Source organism: Leuresthes tenuis, unplaced genomic scaffold, assembly GCF_036924035.1.
Source record: "Leuresthes tenuis unplaced genomic scaffold, fLeuTen1.0.hap1 SCAF_11, whole genome shotgun sequence".
NCBI classification, from domain to species: domain Eukaryota; kingdom Metazoa; phylum Chordata; class Actinopteri; order Atheriniformes; family Atherinopsidae; genus Leuresthes; species Leuresthes tenuis.
This window is the reverse complement of record NW_027325365.1, coordinates 25,643,851-25,660,591: the sequence shown is the minus strand read 5'-3', so window position 1 is coordinate 25,660,591 and position 16,741 is coordinate 25,643,851. Positions and strand designations below refer to the sequence as shown.

General features: G+C 41.9%; 13 non-coding genes across 13 annotated transcripts; all 13 read right to left on the bottom strand.

Annotated features, from left to right (window-relative positions):
• Positions 1-148: 148 nt before the first annotated feature.
• On the bottom strand, positions 149-230 carry trnal-uag (transfer RNA leucine (anticodon UAG)). The gene has a single exon. It is a non-coding gene; the product is annotated as a tRNA-Leu (tRNA).
• Positions 231-1,290: 1,060 nt separating this feature from the next.
• Positions 1,291-1,372, bottom strand: trnal-uag (transfer RNA leucine (anticodon UAG)). Its single transcript has one exon. It is a non-coding gene; the product is annotated as a tRNA-Leu (tRNA).
• A 1,371-nt stretch (positions 1,373-2,743) lies between these two features.
• On the bottom strand, positions 2,744-2,815 carry trnam-cau (transfer RNA methionine (anticodon CAU)). Its single transcript has one exon. It is a non-coding gene; the product is annotated as a tRNA-Met (tRNA).
• Positions 2,816-3,795: 980 nt separating this feature from the next.
• On the bottom strand, positions 3,796-3,877 carry trnal-uag (transfer RNA leucine (anticodon UAG)). The gene has a single exon. It is a non-coding gene; the product is annotated as a tRNA-Leu (tRNA).
• Positions 3,878-5,393: 1,516 nt separating this feature from the next.
• On the bottom strand, positions 5,394-5,475 carry trnal-uag (transfer RNA leucine (anticodon UAG)). The gene has a single exon. It is a non-coding gene; the product is annotated as a tRNA-Leu (tRNA).
• A 1,059-nt stretch (positions 5,476-6,534) lies between these two features.
• trnal-uag (transfer RNA leucine (anticodon UAG)) lies at positions 6,535-6,616 on the bottom strand. The gene has a single exon. It is a non-coding gene; the product is annotated as a tRNA-Leu (tRNA).
• A 948-nt stretch (positions 6,617-7,564) lies between these two features.
• Positions 7,565-7,646, bottom strand: trnal-uag (transfer RNA leucine (anticodon UAG)). The gene has a single exon. It is a non-coding gene; the product is annotated as a tRNA-Leu (tRNA).
• Positions 7,647-8,706: 1,060 nt separating this feature from the next.
• Positions 8,707-8,788, bottom strand: trnal-uag (transfer RNA leucine (anticodon UAG)). Its single transcript has one exon. It is a non-coding gene; the product is annotated as a tRNA-Leu (tRNA).
• A 1,059-nt stretch (positions 8,789-9,847) lies between these two features.
• On the bottom strand, positions 9,848-9,929 carry trnal-uag (transfer RNA leucine (anticodon UAG)). Its single transcript has one exon. It is a non-coding gene; the product is annotated as a tRNA-Leu (tRNA).
• Positions 9,930-10,989: 1,060 nt separating this feature from the next.
• On the bottom strand, positions 10,990-11,071 carry trnal-uag (transfer RNA leucine (anticodon UAG)). The gene has a single exon. It is a non-coding gene; the product is annotated as a tRNA-Leu (tRNA).
• Positions 11,072-12,442: 1,371 nt separating this feature from the next.
• trnam-cau (transfer RNA methionine (anticodon CAU)) lies at positions 12,443-12,514 on the bottom strand. The gene has a single exon. It is a non-coding gene; the product is annotated as a tRNA-Met (tRNA).
• Positions 12,515-13,494: 980 nt separating this feature from the next.
• On the bottom strand, positions 13,495-13,576 carry trnal-uag (transfer RNA leucine (anticodon UAG)). Its single transcript has one exon. It is a non-coding gene; the product is annotated as a tRNA-Leu (tRNA).
• Positions 13,577-15,448: 1,872 nt separating this feature from the next.
• Positions 15,449-15,530, bottom strand: trnal-uaa (transfer RNA leucine (anticodon UAA)). The gene has a single exon. It is a non-coding gene; the product is annotated as a tRNA-Leu (tRNA).
• Positions 15,531-16,741: the final 1,211 nt, after the last annotated feature.

Sequence of the window (16,741 nt, the reverse complement as noted above, 5' to 3'; positions counted from 1 at the left end):
AGAGAATGAAGGTACACTTGGGTTATCTCCCCAAAGGACAACTACATGTGTAAGATTTCCATCAACTTCAAGGTAACATTTGATCTCTTTCTTGAAATCAGACTTGTACTTTTGATGGTAAAAGTGCCACCAAATAGAGCATTCACAATGGCAGTGGTGGGATTGGAATCCACGCCTCCACAGACACTGGAGCCTAAATCCAGCGCCTTCGACCACTCGGCCACACTACCAAAGACAGCTGCCAGTCAACTACAGGTCCACCGACCTCCGGGTTATGGGCCCAGCAAGCTTCCACTGCGCCACTCTGCTTTTGCATTTTTTTTTCCTTGGGCTGAGATAGCAAATGGTGTTAGGAGGCACATTTGAAGATTGCAAGCACAGCAGCCCAAGCGCTGTGACACTCAGCTTCCATGTATCTTGATTAGGGTTTTGGAAAACTAAGAACCTCCAAGTTACAATCACAACATTAGCAGTCACTGCAGTACTTTGAATGGGGTCTTGAGGCCTGTTTCAGTTCAGTCACGTCACACCACTATGTTAACAGGTCACTCTCATTAGTACATATACAGAGGCTTAAAATCTGCAACTTCAAATGACTTTGGTCTCTATGGCTACGATCCCCAACATTACATCTCCACTGTGGTGATTTTCTTATCATTCATTGCATTGAGGTATTAAAGAGTGTAATATTAATGGTTTGGACTCTGAGTCATAGTGTATAAATGTTAGACCTACTGACTGACAATGCATAGCATCTGGGTGACCTCAGCCACATCCTTAACCTGCATTTCCAAAACCTGAAGAGTAATGGCCACAAATAAAAATAAGCCTTGAAAAAGGACAACTACATGTGTAAGATTTCCTCTAAGTTCCATCAACTTAAAGGTAACATTTGTTTTTTTTTTCTAGAAAGCAGACTTGTACTTTTGATGGTGAAACTGCCATCAAATAGAACATTCACAATGGCAGGATTTAATCACTTTACACCACTATGTTAACAGGTCACCCTCATTAGTAGATATACAGAGGTTTAAAACCTGCAACTTCAAATGACTTTGGTCTCTATGGCTACGATCCCCAACATTACATGTCCACTGCAAGGCGCACAAAGAACGAACTGGGATTCATGTTTGCACCTTAGCAGAGAATGAAGGTACACTTGGGTTATCTCCCCAAAGGACAACTACATGTGTAAGATTTCCATCAACTTCAAGGTAACATTTGATCTCTTTCTTGAAATCAGACTTGTACTTTTGATGGTGAAAGTGCCACCAAATAGAGCATTCACAATGGCAGTGGTGGGATTTGAACCCACGCCTCCACAGAGACTGGAGTCTAAATCCAGCGCCTTCGACCACTCGGCCACACTACCAAAGACAGCTGCCAGTGAACTACAGGTCCACCGACCTCCGGGTTATGGGCCCAGCAAGCTTCCACTGCGCCACTCTGCTTTTGCATTTTTTTTTCCTTGGGCTGAGATAGCAAATGGTGTTAGGAGGTACATTTGAAGATTGCAAGCACAGCAGCCCAAGCGCTGTGACACTCAGCTTCCATGTATCTTGATTAGGGTTTTGGAAAACTAAGAACCTCCAAGTTACAATCACAACATTAGCAGTCACTGCAGTACTTTGAATGGGGTCTTGAGGCCTGTTTCAGTTCAGTCACGTCACACCACTATGTTAACAGGTCACTCTCATTAGTAGATATACAGAGGCTTAAAACCTGCAACTTCAAATGACTTTGGTCTCTATGGCTACGATCCCCAACATTACATCTCCACTGAAAGGTCTTGGATTCATGTTTGAATCCTTTGCAGAGAATGAAAGTACACTTGACATATGGGTTACCTCCGCACAGGACAACTACATGTTCTTTTTCTTGAAAGCAGACTTGTACTTTTGATGGTGAAACTGCCACCAAATAGAGCATTCACAATGGCAGGATTTAATCACTTTACACCACTATGTTAACAGGTCACCCTCATTAGTATATATACAGAGGTTTAAAACCTGCAACTTCAAATGACTTTGGTCTCTATGGCTTGTATCTCCAACATTACATGTCCACTGAAAGGTCTTGGATTCATGTTTGAATCCTTTGCAGAGAATGAAAGTACACTTGACATATGGGTTACCTCCGCACAGGACAACTACATGTTCTTTTTCTTGAAAGCAGACTTGCACTTTTGATGGTGAAACTGCCACCAAATAGAGCATTCACAATGGCAGGATTTTAACCCACAGCTCCACAGAGACTGGAGCTGAAATACAGCACCTTCGACCACACTACCAAAGACAGCTTTGAGTCCACTACAGGGGACCGTCAGCTTTCAAAGATGACTGAACTGAAGGATCGTAATCAAGAGCTGTCAGTAGAGCCTTATAGATGAAACTTTTCTAACGCATAATAACACAAGCAGTACTTTCAGCCTGTTGTATAGAAACATTTAGTAGCAATATTTGCAAGGACAAACGGCTTCATTGAGCTAAGTGACCAGAAAGAAGTTTCACCCTCATGTGAACAGGAGTCCTTAAAAGTAAATTGTCAGGTACTGAAAGAAGGAGCAAGCTTCCCTCAAGAAAAGATGGATGTTCGGAAACTTATGATTACCAGTTGTAGTCTTCCCACTATGGAACACCCAGATATATTTGTTATGCTTTTCATCAAAAGCCATGAAATCTTTACAGAAGAGAGGATAACAAAGGAAAAGTACACACGAGCAGTAGTCTATAATAGGAAGGTCTAGCAGAGGATGGTTTCGATCCATCGACCTCTGGGTTATGGGCCCAGCACGCTTCCGCTGCGCCACTCTGCTTTTACACAGGGATTCCTAGGACTGAGATACCAAAGAGTTTATGGAGACACATTTTAAGATTGCAAGCACAGCAGCCCAAGCGCTGTGACACTCAGCTTCCATGTATCTTGATTAGGGTTTTGGAAAACTAGGAACCTCCAAATTACAATCACAACATTAGAAGTCACTGCAATACCTTGAATGGCGTCTTGAGTCCGGTTTCAGTTCAGTCACGTCACACCACTATTTTAACAGGTCACCCTCATTAGTAGATATACAGAGGTTTAAAACCTGCAACTTCAAATGACTTTGGTCTCTATGGCTACGATCCCCAACATTACATCTCCACTGGGGTGATTTTCTTATGATTCATTGCATTGAGGCTTTAAAGAGTGTAATATTAATGGTTTGGACTCTGAGTCATAGTGTATGAATGTTAGACCTACTGACTGACAATGCATAGCATCTGGGTGACCTCAGCCACATCCTTAACCTGCATTTCCAAAACCTGAAGAGTAATGGCCACAAATAAAAATAAGCCTTGAAAAAGGACAACTACATGTGTAAGATTTCCTCTAAGTTCCATCAACTTAAAGGTAACATTTGTTTTTTTTTTCTAGAAAGCAGACTTGTACTTTTGATGGTGAAACTGCCATCAAATAGAACATTCACAATGGCAGGATTTAATCACTTTACACCACTATGTTAACAGGTCACCCTCATTAGTAGATATACAGAGGTTTAAAACCTGCAACTTCAAATGACTTTGGTCTCTATGGCTACGATCCCCAACATTACATGTCCACTGCAAGGCGCACAAAGAACGAACTGGGATTCATGTTTGCACCTTAGCAGAGAATGAAGGTACACTTGGGTTATCTCCCCAAAGGACAACTACATGTGTAAGATTTCCATCAACTTCAAGGTAACATTTGATCTCTTTCTTGAAATCAGACTTGTACTTTTGATGGTAAAAGTGCCACCAAATAGAGCATTCACAATGGCAGTGGTGGGATTGGAATCCACGCCTCCACAGACACTGGAGCCTAAATCCAGCGCCTTCGACCACTCGGCCACACTACCAAAGACAGCTGCCAGTCAACTACAGGTCCACCGACCTCCGGGTTATGGGCCCAGCAAGCTTCCACTGCGCCACTCTGCTTTTGCATTTTTTTTCCTTGGGCTGAGATAGCAAATGGTGTTAGGAGGTACATTTGAAGATTGCAAGCACAGCAGCCCAAGCGCTGTGACACTCAGCTTCCATGTATCTTGATTAGGGTTTTGGAAAACTAAGAACCTCCAAGTTACAATCACAACATTAGCAGTCACTGCAGTACTTTGAATGGGGTCTTGAGGCCTGTTTCAGTTCAGTCACGTCACACCACTATGTTAACAGGTCACTCTCATTAGTAGATATACAGAGGCTTAAAATCTGCAACTTCAAATGACTTTGGTCTCTATGGCTACGATCCCCAACATTACATCTCCACTGTGGTGATTTTCTTATGATTCATTGCATTGAGGCTTTAAAGAGTGTAATATTAATGGTTTGGACTCTGAGTCATAGTGTATGAATGTTAGACCTACTGACTGACAATGCATAGCATCTGGGTGACCTCAGCCACATCCTTAACCTGCATTTCCAAAACCTGAAGAGTAATGGCCACAAATAAAAATAAGCCTTGAAAAAGGACAACTACATGTGTAAGATTTCCTCTAAGTTCCATCAACTTAAAGGTAACATTTGTTTTTTTTTTCTAGAAAGCAGACTTGTACTTTTGATGGTGAAACTGCCATCAAATAGAACATTCACAATGGCAGGATTTAATCACTTTACACCACTATGTTAACAGGTCACCCTCATTAGTAGATATACAGAGGTTTAAAACCTGCAACTTCAAATGACTTTGGTCTCTATGGCTACGATCCCCAACATTACATCTCCACTGGGGTGATTTTCTTATGATTCATTGCATTGAGGCTTTAAAGAGTGTAATATTAATGGTTTGGACTCTGAGTCATAGTGTATGAATGTTAGACCTACTGACTGACAATGCATAGCATCTGGGTGACCTCAGCCACATCCTTAACCTGCATTTCCAAAACCTGAAGAGTAATGGCCACAAATAAAAATAAGCCTTGAAAAAGGACAACTACATGTGTAAGATTTCCTCTAAGTTCCATCAACTTAAAGGTAACATTTGTTTTTTTTTTCTAGAAAGCAGACTTGTACTTTTGATGGTGAAACTGCCATCAAATAGAACATTCACAATGGCAGGATTTAATCACTTTACACCACTATGTTAACAGGTCACCCTCATTAGTAGATATACAGAGGTTTAAAACCTGCAACTTCAAATGACTTTGGTCTCTATGGCTACGATCCCCAACATTACATGTCCACTGCAAGGCGCACAAAGAACGAACTGGGATTCATGTTTGCACCTTAGCAGAGAATGAAGGTACACTTGGGTTATCTCCCCAAAGGACAACTACATGTGTAAGATTTCCATCAACTTCAAGGTAACATTTGATCTCTTTCTTGAAATCAGACTTGTACTTTTGATGGTAAAAGTGCCACCAAATAGAGCATTCACAATGGCAGTGGTGGGATTGGAATCCACGCCTCCACAGACACTGGAGCCTAAATCCAGCGCCTTCGACCACTCGGCCACACTACCAAAGACAGCTGCCAGTCAACTACAGGTCCACCGACCTCCGGGTTATGGGCCCAGCAAGCTTCCACTGCGCCACTCTGCTTTTGCATTTTTTTTCCTTGGGCTGAGATAGCAAATGGTGTTAGGAGGTACATTTGAAGATTGCAAGCACAGCAGCCCAAGCGCTGTGACACTCAGCTTCCATGTATCTTGATTAGGGTTTTGGAAAACTAAGAACCTCCAAGTTACAATCACAACATTAGCAGTCACTGCAGTACTTTGAATGGGGTCTTGAGGCCTGTTTCAGTTCAGTCACGTCACACCACTATGTTAACAGGTCACTCTCATTAGTAGATATACAGAGGCTTAAAATCTGCAACTTCAAATGACTTTGGTCTCTATGGCTACGATCCCCAACATTACATCTCCACTGTGGTGATTTTCTTATGATTCATTGCATTGAGGCTTTAAAGAGTGTAATATTAATGGTTTGGACTCTGAGTCATAGTGTATGAATGTTAGACCTACTGACTGACAATGCATAGCATCTGGGTGACCTCAGCCACATCCTTAACCTGCATTTCCAAAACCTGAAGAGTAATGGCCACAAATAAAAATAAGCCTTGAAAAAGGACAACTACATGTGTAAGATTTCCTCTAAGTTCCATCAACTTAAAGGTAACATTTGTTTTTTTTTTCTAGAAAGCAGACTTGTACTTTTGATGGTGAAACTGCCATCAAATAGAACATTCACAATGGCAGGATTTAATCACTTTACACCACTATGTTAACAGGTCACCCTCATTAGTAGATATACAGAGGTTTAAAACCTGCAACTTCAAATGACTTTGGTCTCTATGGCTACGATCCCCAACATTACATGTCCACTGCAAGGCGCACAAAGAACGAACTGGGATTCATGTTTGCACCTTAGCAGAGAATGAAGGTACACTTGGGTTATCTCCCCAAAGGACAACTACATGTGTAAGATTTCCATCAACTTCAAGGTAACATTTGATCTCTTTCTTGAAATCAGACTTGTACTTTTGATGGTGAAAGTGCCACCAAAGAGAACATTCACAATGGCAGTGGTGGGATTTGAACCCACGCCTCCACAGAGACTGGAGCCTAAATCCAGCGCCTTCGACCACTCGGCCACACTACCAAAGACAGCTGCCAGTCAACTACAGGTCCACCGACCTCCGGGTTATGGGCCCAGCAAGCTTCCACTGCGCCACTCTGCTTTTGCATTTTTTTTTCCTTGGGCTGAGATAGCAAATGGTGTTAGGAGGTACATTTGAAGATTGCAAGCACAGCAGCCCAAGCGCTGTGACACTCAGCTTCCATGTATCTTGATTAGGGTTTTGGAAAACTAAGAACCTCCAAGTTACAATCACAACATTAGCAGTCACTGCAGTACTTTGAATGGGGTCTTGAGGCCTGTTTCAGTTCAGTCACGTCACACCACTATGTTAACAGGTCACTCTCATTAGTACATATACAGAGGCTTAAAATCTGCAACTTCAAATGACTTTGGTCTCTATGGCTACGATCCCCAACATTACATGTCCACTGCAAGGTGCACAAAGAATAAACTGGGATTCATGTTTGCACCTTAGCAGAGAATGAAGGTACACTTGATATATGGGTTACCTCTCCAAAGGACAACTACATCTGTAAGATTTCTTCAGAGTTCCATCAACTTCAAGGTAACATTTGTTTTTTTTTCTTGAAAGCAGACTTGTACTTTTGATGGTGAAACTGCCACCAAATAGAGCATTCACAATGGCAGGATTTAATCACTTTACACCACTATGTTAACAGGTCACTCTCATTAGTAGATATACAGAGGCTTAAAACCTGCAAATTTAAATGACTTTGGTCTCTATGGCTACGATCCCCAACATTACATGTCCACTGCAAGGCGCACAAAGAACGAACTGGGATTCATGTTTGCACCTTAGCAGAGAATGAAGGTACACTTGGGTTATCTCCCCAAAGGACAACTACATGTGTAAGATTTCCATCAACTTCAAGGTAACATTTGATCTCTTTCTTGAAATCAGACTTGTACTTTTGATGGTGAAAGTGCCACCAAATAGAGCATTCACAATGGCAGTGGTGGGATTTGAACCCACGCCTCCACAGAGACTGGAGCCTAAATCCAGCGCCTTCGACCACTCGGCCACACTACCAAAGACAGCTGCCAGTCAACTACAGGTCCACCGACCCCCGGGTTATGGGCCCAGCAAGCTTCCACTGCGCCACTCTGCTTTTGCATTTTTTTTTCCTTGGGCTGAAATAGCAAATGGTGTTAGGAGGTACATTTGAAGATTGCAAGCACAGCAGCCCAAGCGCTGTGGCACTCAGCTTCCATGTATCTTGATTAGGGTTTTGGAAAACTAAGAACCTCCAAGTTACAATCACAACATTAGCAGTCACTGCAGTACTTTGAATGGGGTCTTGAGGCCTGTTTCAGTTCAGTCACGTCACACCACTATGTTAACAGGTCACTCTCATTAGTAGATATACAGAGGCTTAAAACCTGCAAATTTAAATGACTTTGGTCTCTATGGCTACGATCCCCAACATTACATCTCCACTGTGGTGATTTTCTTATTATTCATTGCATTGAGGGATTAAAGAGTGTAATATTAATGGTTTGGACTCTGAGTCATAGTGTATGAATGTTAGACCTACTGACTGACAATGCATAGCATCTGGGTGACCTCAGCCACATCCTTAACCTGCATTTCCAAAACCTGAAGAGTAATGGCCACAAATAAAAATAAGCCTTGAAAAAGGACAACTACATGTGTAAGATTTCCTCTAAGTTCCATCAACTTAAAGGTAACATTTGTTTTTTTTTTCTAGAAAGCAGACTTGTACTTTTGATGGTGAAACTGCCATCAAATAGAACATTCACAATGGCAGGATTTAATCACTTTACACCACTATGTTAACAGGTCACCCTCATTAGTAGATATACAGAGGTTTAAAACCTGCAACTTCAAATGACTTTGGTCTCTATGGCTACGATCCCCAACATTACATGTCCACTGCAAGGCGCACAAAGAACGAACTGGGATTCATGTTTGCACCTTAGCAGAGAATGAAGGTACACTTGGGTTATCTCCCCAAAGGACAACTACATGTGTAAGATTTCCATCAACTTCAAGGTAACATTTGATCTCTTTCTTGAAATCAGACTTGTACTTTTGATGGTAAAAGTGCCACCAAATAGAGCATTCACAATGGCAGTGGTGGGATTGGAATCCACGCCTCCACAGACACTGGAGCCTAAATCCAGCGCCTTCGACCACTCGGCCACACTACCAAAGACAGCTGCCAGTCAACTACAGGTCCACCGACCTCCGGGTTATGGGCCCAGCAAGCTTCCACTGCGCCACTCTGCTTTTGCATTTTTTTTCCTTGGGCTGAGATAGCAAATGGTGTTAGGAGGTACATTTGAAGATTGCAAGCACAGCAGCCCAAGCGCTGTGACACTCAGCTTCCATGTATCTTGATTAGGGTTTTGGAAAACTAAGAACCTCCAAGTTACAATCACAACATTAGCAGTCACTGCAGTACTTTGAATGGGGTCTTGAGGCCTGTTTCAGTTCAGTCACGTCACACCACTATGTTAACAGGTCACTCTCATTAGTACATATACAGAGGCTTAAAATCTGCAACTTCAAATGACTTTGGTCTCTATGGCTACGATCCCCAACATTACATCTCCACTGTGGTGATTTTCTTATCATTCATTGCATTGAGGTATTAAAGAGTGTAATATTAATGGTTTGGACTCTGAGTCATAGTGTATGAATGTTAGACCTACTGACTGACAATGCATAGCATCTGGGTGACCTCAGCCACATCCTTAACCTGCATTTCCAAAACCTGAAGAGTAATGGCCACAAATAAAAATAAGCCTTGAAAAAGGACAACTACATGTGTAAGATTTCCTCTAAGTTCCATCAACTTAAAGGTAACATTTGTTTTTTTTTTCTAGAAAGCAGACTTGTACTTTTGATGGTGAAACTGCCATCAAATAGAACATTCACAATGGCAGGATTTAATCACTTTACACCACTATGTTAACAGGTCACCCTCATTAGTAGATATACAGAGGCTTAAAACCTGCAACTTCAAATGACTTTGGTCTCTATGGCTACGATCCCCAACATTACATGTCCACTGCAAGGCGCACAAAGAACGAACTGGGATTCATGTTTGCACCTTAGCAGAGAATGAAGGTACACTTGGGTTATCTCCCCAAAGGACAACTACATGTGTAAGATTTCCATCAACTTCAAGGTAACATTTGATCTCTTTCTTGAAATCAGACTTGTACTTTTGATGGTAAAAGTGCCACCAAATAGAGCATTCACAATGGCAGTGGTGGGATTGGAATCCACGCCTCCACAGACACTGGAGCCTAAATCCAGCGCCTTCGACCACTCGGCCACACTACCAAAGACAGCTGCCAGTCAACTACAGGTCCACCGACCTCCGGGTTATGGGCCCAGCAAGCTTCCACTGCGCCACTCTGCTTTTGCATTTTTTTTTCCTTGGGCTGAGATAGCAAATGGTGTTAGGAGGCACATTTGAAGATTGCAAGCACAGCAGCCCAAGCGCTGTGACACTCAGCTTCCATGTATCTTGATTAGGGTTTTGGAAAACTAAGAACCTCCAAGTTACAATCACAACATTAGCAGTCACTGCAGTACTTTGAATGGGGTCTTGAGGCCTGTTTCAGTTCAGTCACGTCACACCACTATGTTAACAGGTCACTCTCATTAGTACATATACAGAGGCTTAAAATCTGCAACTTCAAATGACTTTGGTCTCTATGGCTACGATCCCCAACATTACATCTCCACTGTGGTGATTTTCTTATCATTCATTGCATTGAGGTATTAAAGAGTGTAATATTAATGGTTTGGACTCTGAGTCATAGTGTATAAATGTTAGACCTACTGACTGACAATGCATAGCATCTGGGTGACCTCAGCCACATCCTTAACCTGCATTTCCAAAACCTGAAGAGTAATGGCCACAAATAAAAATAAGCCTTGAAAAAGGACAACTACATGTGTAAGATTTCCTCTAAGTTCCATCAACTTAAAGGTAACATTTGTTTTTTTTTTCTAGAAAGCAGACTTGTACTTTTGATGGTGAAACTGCCATCAAATAGAACATTCACAATGGCAGGATTTAATCACTTTACACCACTATGTTAACAGGTCACCCTCATTAGTAGATATACAGAGGTTTAAAACCTGCAACTTCAAATGACTTTGGTCTCTATGGCTACGATCCCCAACATTACATGTCCACTGCAAGGCGCACAAAGAACGAACTGGGATTCATGTTTGCACCTTAGCAGAGAATGAAGGTACACTTGGGTTATCTCCCCAAAGGACAACTACATGTGTAAGATTTCCATCAACTTCAAGGTAACATTTGATCTCTTTCTTGAAATCAGACTTGTACTTTTGATGGTGAAAGTGCCACCAAATAGAGCATTCACAATGGCAGTGGTGGGATTTGAACCCACGCCTCCACAGAGACTGGAGTCTAAATCCAGCGCCTTCGACCACTCGGCCACACTACCAAAGACAGCTGCCAGTGAACTACAGGTCCACCGACCTCCGGGTTATGGGCCCAGCAAGCTTCCACTGCGCCACTCTGCTTTTGCATTTTTTTTTCCTTGGGCTGAGATAGCAAATGGTGTTAGGAGGTACATTTGAAGATTGCAAGCACAGCAGCCCAAGCGCTGTGACACTCAGCTTCCATGTATCTTGATTAGGGTTTTGGAAAACTAAGAACCTCCAAGTTACAATCACAACATTAGCAGTCACTGCAGTACTTTGAATGGGGTCTTGAGGCCTGTTTCAGTTCAGTCACGTCACACCACTATGTTAACAGGTCACTCTCATTAGTAGATATACAGAGGCTTAAAACCTGCAACTTCAAATGACTTTGGTCTCTATGGCTACGATCCCCAACATTACATCTCCACTGAAAGGTCTTGGATTCATGTTTGAATCCTTTGCAGAGAATGAAAGTACACTTGACATATGGGTTACCTCCGCACAGGACAACTACATGTTCTTTTTCTTGAAAGCAGACTTGTACTTTTGATGGTGAAACTGCCACCAAATAGAGCATTCACAATGGCAGGATTTAATCACTTTACACCACTATGTTAACAGGTCACCCTCATTAGTATATATACAGAGGTTTAAAACCTGCAACTTCAAATGACTTTGGTCTCTATGGCTTGTATCTCCAACATTACATGTCCACTGAAAGGTCTTGGATTCATGTTTGAATCCTTTGCAGAGAATGAAAGTACACTTGACATATGGGTTACCTCCGCACAGGACAACTACATGTTCTTTTTCTTGAAAGCAGACTTGCACTTTTGATGGTGAAACTGCCACCAAATAGAGCATTCACAATGGCAGGATTTTAACCCACAGCTCCACAGAGACTGGAGCTGAAATACAGCACCTTCGACCACACTACCAAAGACAGCTTTGAGTCCACTACAGGGGACCGTCAGCTTTCAAAGATGACTGAACTGAAGGATCGTAATCAAGAGCTGTCAGTAGAGCCTTATAGATGAAACTTTTCTAACGCATAATAACACAAGCAGTACTTTCAGCCTGTTGTATAGAAACATTTAGTAGCAATATTTGCAAGGACAAACGGCTTCATTGAGCTAAGTGACCAGAAAGAAGTTTCACCCTCATGTGAACAGGAGTCCTTAAAAGTAAATTGTCAGGTACTGAAAGAAGGAGCAAGCTTCCCTCAAGAAAAGATGGATGTTCGGAAACTTATGATTACCAGTTGTAGTCTTCCCACTATGGAACACCCAGATATATTTGTTATGCTTTTCATCAAAAGCCATGAAATCTTTACAGAAGAGAGGATAACAAAGGAAAAGTACACACGAGCAGTAGTCTATAATAGGAAGGTCTAGCAGAGGATGGTTTCGATCCATCGACCTCTGGGTTATGGGCCCAGCACGCTTCCGCTGCGCCACTCTGCTTTTACACAGGGATTCCTAGGACTGAGATACCAAAGAGTTTATGGAGACACATTTTAAGATTGCAAGCACAGCAGCCCAAGCGCTGTGACACTCAGCTTCCATGTATCTTGATTAGGGTTTTGGAAAACTAGGAACCTCCAAATTACAATCACAACATTAGAAGTCACTGCAATACCTTGAATGGCGTCTTGAGTCCGGTTTCAGTTCAGTCACGTCACACCACTATTTTAACAGGTCACCCTCATTAGTAGATATACAGAGGTTTAAAACCTGCAACTTCAAATGACTTTGGTCTCTATGGCTACGATCCCCAACATTACATCTCCACTGGGGTGATTTTCTTATGATTCATTGCATTGAGGCTTTAAAGAGTGTAATATTAATGGTTTGGACTCTGAGTCATAGTGTATGAATGTTAGACCTACTGACTGACAATGCATAGCATCTGGGTGACCTCAGCCACATCCTTAACCTGCATTTCCAAAACCTGAAGAGTAATGGCCACAAATAAAAATAAGCCTTGAAAAAGGACAACTACATGTGTAAGATTTCCTCTAAGTTCCATCAACTTAAAGGTAACATTTGTTTTTTTTTTCTAGAAAGCAGACTTGTACTTTTGATGGTGAAACTGCCATCAAATAGAACATTCACAATGGCAGGATTTAATCACTTTACACCACTATGTTAACAGGTCACCCTCATTAGTAGATATACAGAGGTTTAAAACCTGCAACTTCAAATGACTTTGGTCTCTATGGCTACGATCCCCAACATTACATGTCCACTGCAAGGCGCACAAAGAACGAACTGGGATTCATGTTTGCACCTTAGCAGAGAATGAAGGTACACTTGGGTTATCTCCCCAAAGGACAACTACATGTGTAAGATTTCCATCAACTTCAAGGTAACATTTGATCTCTTTCTTGAAATCAGACTTGTACTTTTGATGGTAAAAGTGCCACCAAATAGAGCATTCACAATGGCAGTGGTGGGATTGGAATCCACGCCTCCACAGACACTGGAGCCTAAATCCAGCGCCTTCGACCACTCGGCCACACTACCAAAGACAGCTGCCAGTCAACTACAGGTCCACCGACCTCCGGGTTATGGGCCCAGCAAGCTTCCACTGCGCCACTCTGCTTTTGCATTTTTTTTCCTTGGGCTGAGATAGCAAATGGTGTTAGGAGGTACATTTGAAGATTGCAAGCACAGCAGCCCAAGCGCTGTGACACTCAGCTTCCATGTATCTTGATTAGGGTTTTGGAAAACTAAGAACCTCCAAGTTACAATCACAACATTAGCAGTCACTGCAGTACTTTGAATGGGGTCTTGAGGCCTGTTTCAGTTCAGTCACGTCACACCACTATGTTAACAGGTCACTCTCATTAGTAGATATACAGAGGCTTAAAATCTGCAACTTCAAATGACTTTGGTCTCTATGGCTACGATCCCCAACATTACATCTCCACTGTGGTGATTTTCTTATGATTCATTGCATTGAGGCTTTAAAGAGTGTAATATTAATGGTTTGGACTCTGAGTCATAGTGTATGAATGTTAGACCTACTGACTGACAATGCATAGCATCTGGGTGACCTCAGCCACATCCTTAACCTGCATTTCCAAAACCTGAAGAGTAATGGCCACAAATAAAAATAAGCCTTGAAAAAGGACAACTACATGTGTAAGATTTCCTCTAAGTTCCATCAACTTAAAGGTAACATTTGTTTTTTTTTTCTAGAAAGCAGACTTGTACTTTTGATGGTGAAACTGCCATCAAATAGAACATTCACAATGGCAGGATTTAATCACTTTACACCACTATGTTAACAGGTCACCCTCATTAGTAGATATACAGAGGTTTAAAACCTGCAACTTCAAATGACTTTGGTCTCTATGGCTACGATCCCCAACATTACATGTCCACTGCAAGGCGCACAAAGAACGAACTGGGATTCATGTTTGCACCTTAGCAGAGAATGAAGGTACACTTGGGTTATCTCCCCAAAGGACAACTACATGTGTAAGATTTCCATCAACTTCAAGGTAACATTTGATCTCTTTCTTGAAATCAGACTTGTACTTTTGATGGTGAAAGTGCCACCAAATAGAACATTCACAATGGCAGTGGTGGGATTTGAACCCACGCCTCCACAGAGACTGGAGCCTAAATCCAGCGCCTTCGACCAAATTACCAAAAACAGCTGCCAGTCAACCACAGGTCCACCGACCTCTGGGTTATGGGCCCAACATTACGTCTCCACTGGGGTGATTTTCTTATTATTCATTGCATTGGGGCTTTAAAGAGTGTAATATTAGTGGTTTGGACTCTGAGTCATAGTGTATGAATGTTAGACCTACTGACTGACAATGCATAGCATCTGGGTGACCTCAGCCACATCCTTAACCTCCATTTCCAAAACCTGAAGAGTAATGGCCACAAATAAAAATAAGCCTTGGAAAAGATAGCTTGCCAACCAGCCGGCAATGTCACAGTGGTAACATCTATTTTTTTCCATGTCTGTTTCACTGATTATTCTGTGAGCTGAAGGGACTCTTTAGTTGTGTAATATTAATTTATACGCTTCATACAGGACTCTCTGTAGTTCCACATATAAAAATTATTCCTGACCAAAGTCTCCTTTATCTCTGGCAGTAGAAGAAACTGAAATTCTTCAAAATGTCAGTCACAAGTTAGACTTGGCAAAATGAGCTATCTTTCTGTGGTCACGCATTAAGACTGCAAGGCACACCAAGAAAGGTCTGGGATTCATGTTTGCACCTTAGCAGAGAAAGAAAGTACACCTGACATATGGGTTACCTTCCTAAAAGATTTCCTCTAAGTTCCATCAACTTCAAGGTAACATTGGTTTTCTTCTTGAAAACAGACTTGTACTTTTGATGATGGAAGTGCCACCAAATAGAACATTCACAATGGCAGTGGTGGGATTTGAACCCACGCCTCCACAGAGACTGGAGCTTAAATCCAGCGCCTTCGACCACTCGGCCACACTACCAAAGACAGCTGCCAGTCAACTACAGGTCCACCGACCTCCGGGTTATGGGCCCAGCAAGCTTCCACTGCGCCACTCTGCTTTTGCATTTTTTTCCTTGGGCTGAGATAGCAAATGGTGTTAGGAGGTACATTTGAAGATTGCAAGCACAGCAGCCCAAGCGCTGTGAAACTCAGCTTCCATGTATCTTGATTAGGGTTTTGGAAAACTAAGAACCTCCAAGTTACAATCACAACATTAGCAGTCACTGCAGTACTTTGAATGGGGTCTTGAGGCCTGTTTCAGTTCAGTCACGTCACACCACTATGTTAACAGGTCACTCTCATTAGTACATATACAGAGGCTTAAAATCTGCAACTTCAAATGACTTTGGTCTCTATGGCTACGATCCCCAACATTACATCTCCACTGTGGTGATTTTCTTATTATTCATTGCATTGAGGGATTAAAGAGTGTAATATTAATGGTTTGGACTCTGAGTCATAGTGTATGAATGTTAGACCTACTGACTGACAATGCATAGCATCTGGGTGACCTCAGCCACATCCTTAACCTGCATTTCCAAAACCTGAAGAGTAATGGCCACAAATAAAAATAAGCCTTGAAAAAGGACAACTACATGTGTAAGATTTCCTCTAAGTTCCATCAACTTAAAGGTAACATTTTTTTTTTTTTTTCTAGAAAGCAGACTTGTACTTTTGATGGTGAAACTGCCACAAAATAGAGCATTCACAATGGCAGGATTTAATCACTTTACACCACTATGTTAACAGGTCACTCTCATTAGTAGATATACAGAGGCTTAAAACCTGCAAATTCAAATGACTTTGGTCTCTATGGCTACGATCCCCAACATTACATGTCCACTGCAAGGCGCACAAAGAACAAACTGGGATTCATGTTTGCACCTTAGCAGAGAATGAAGGTACACTTGGGTTATCCAAAGGACAACTACATGTGTAAGATTTCCATCAACTTCAAGGTAACATTTGATCTCTTTCTTGAAATCAGACTTGTACTTTTGATGGTGAAAGTGCCACCAAAGAGAGCATTCACAATGGCAGGATTTAATCACTTTACACCACTATGTTAACAGTTCACCCTCATTAGTAGATATACAGAGGTTTAAAACCTGCAACTTCAAATGACTTTGGTCTCTATGGCTACGATCCCCAACATTACCTGTCCACTGCAAGGCGCAAAAAGAACGAACT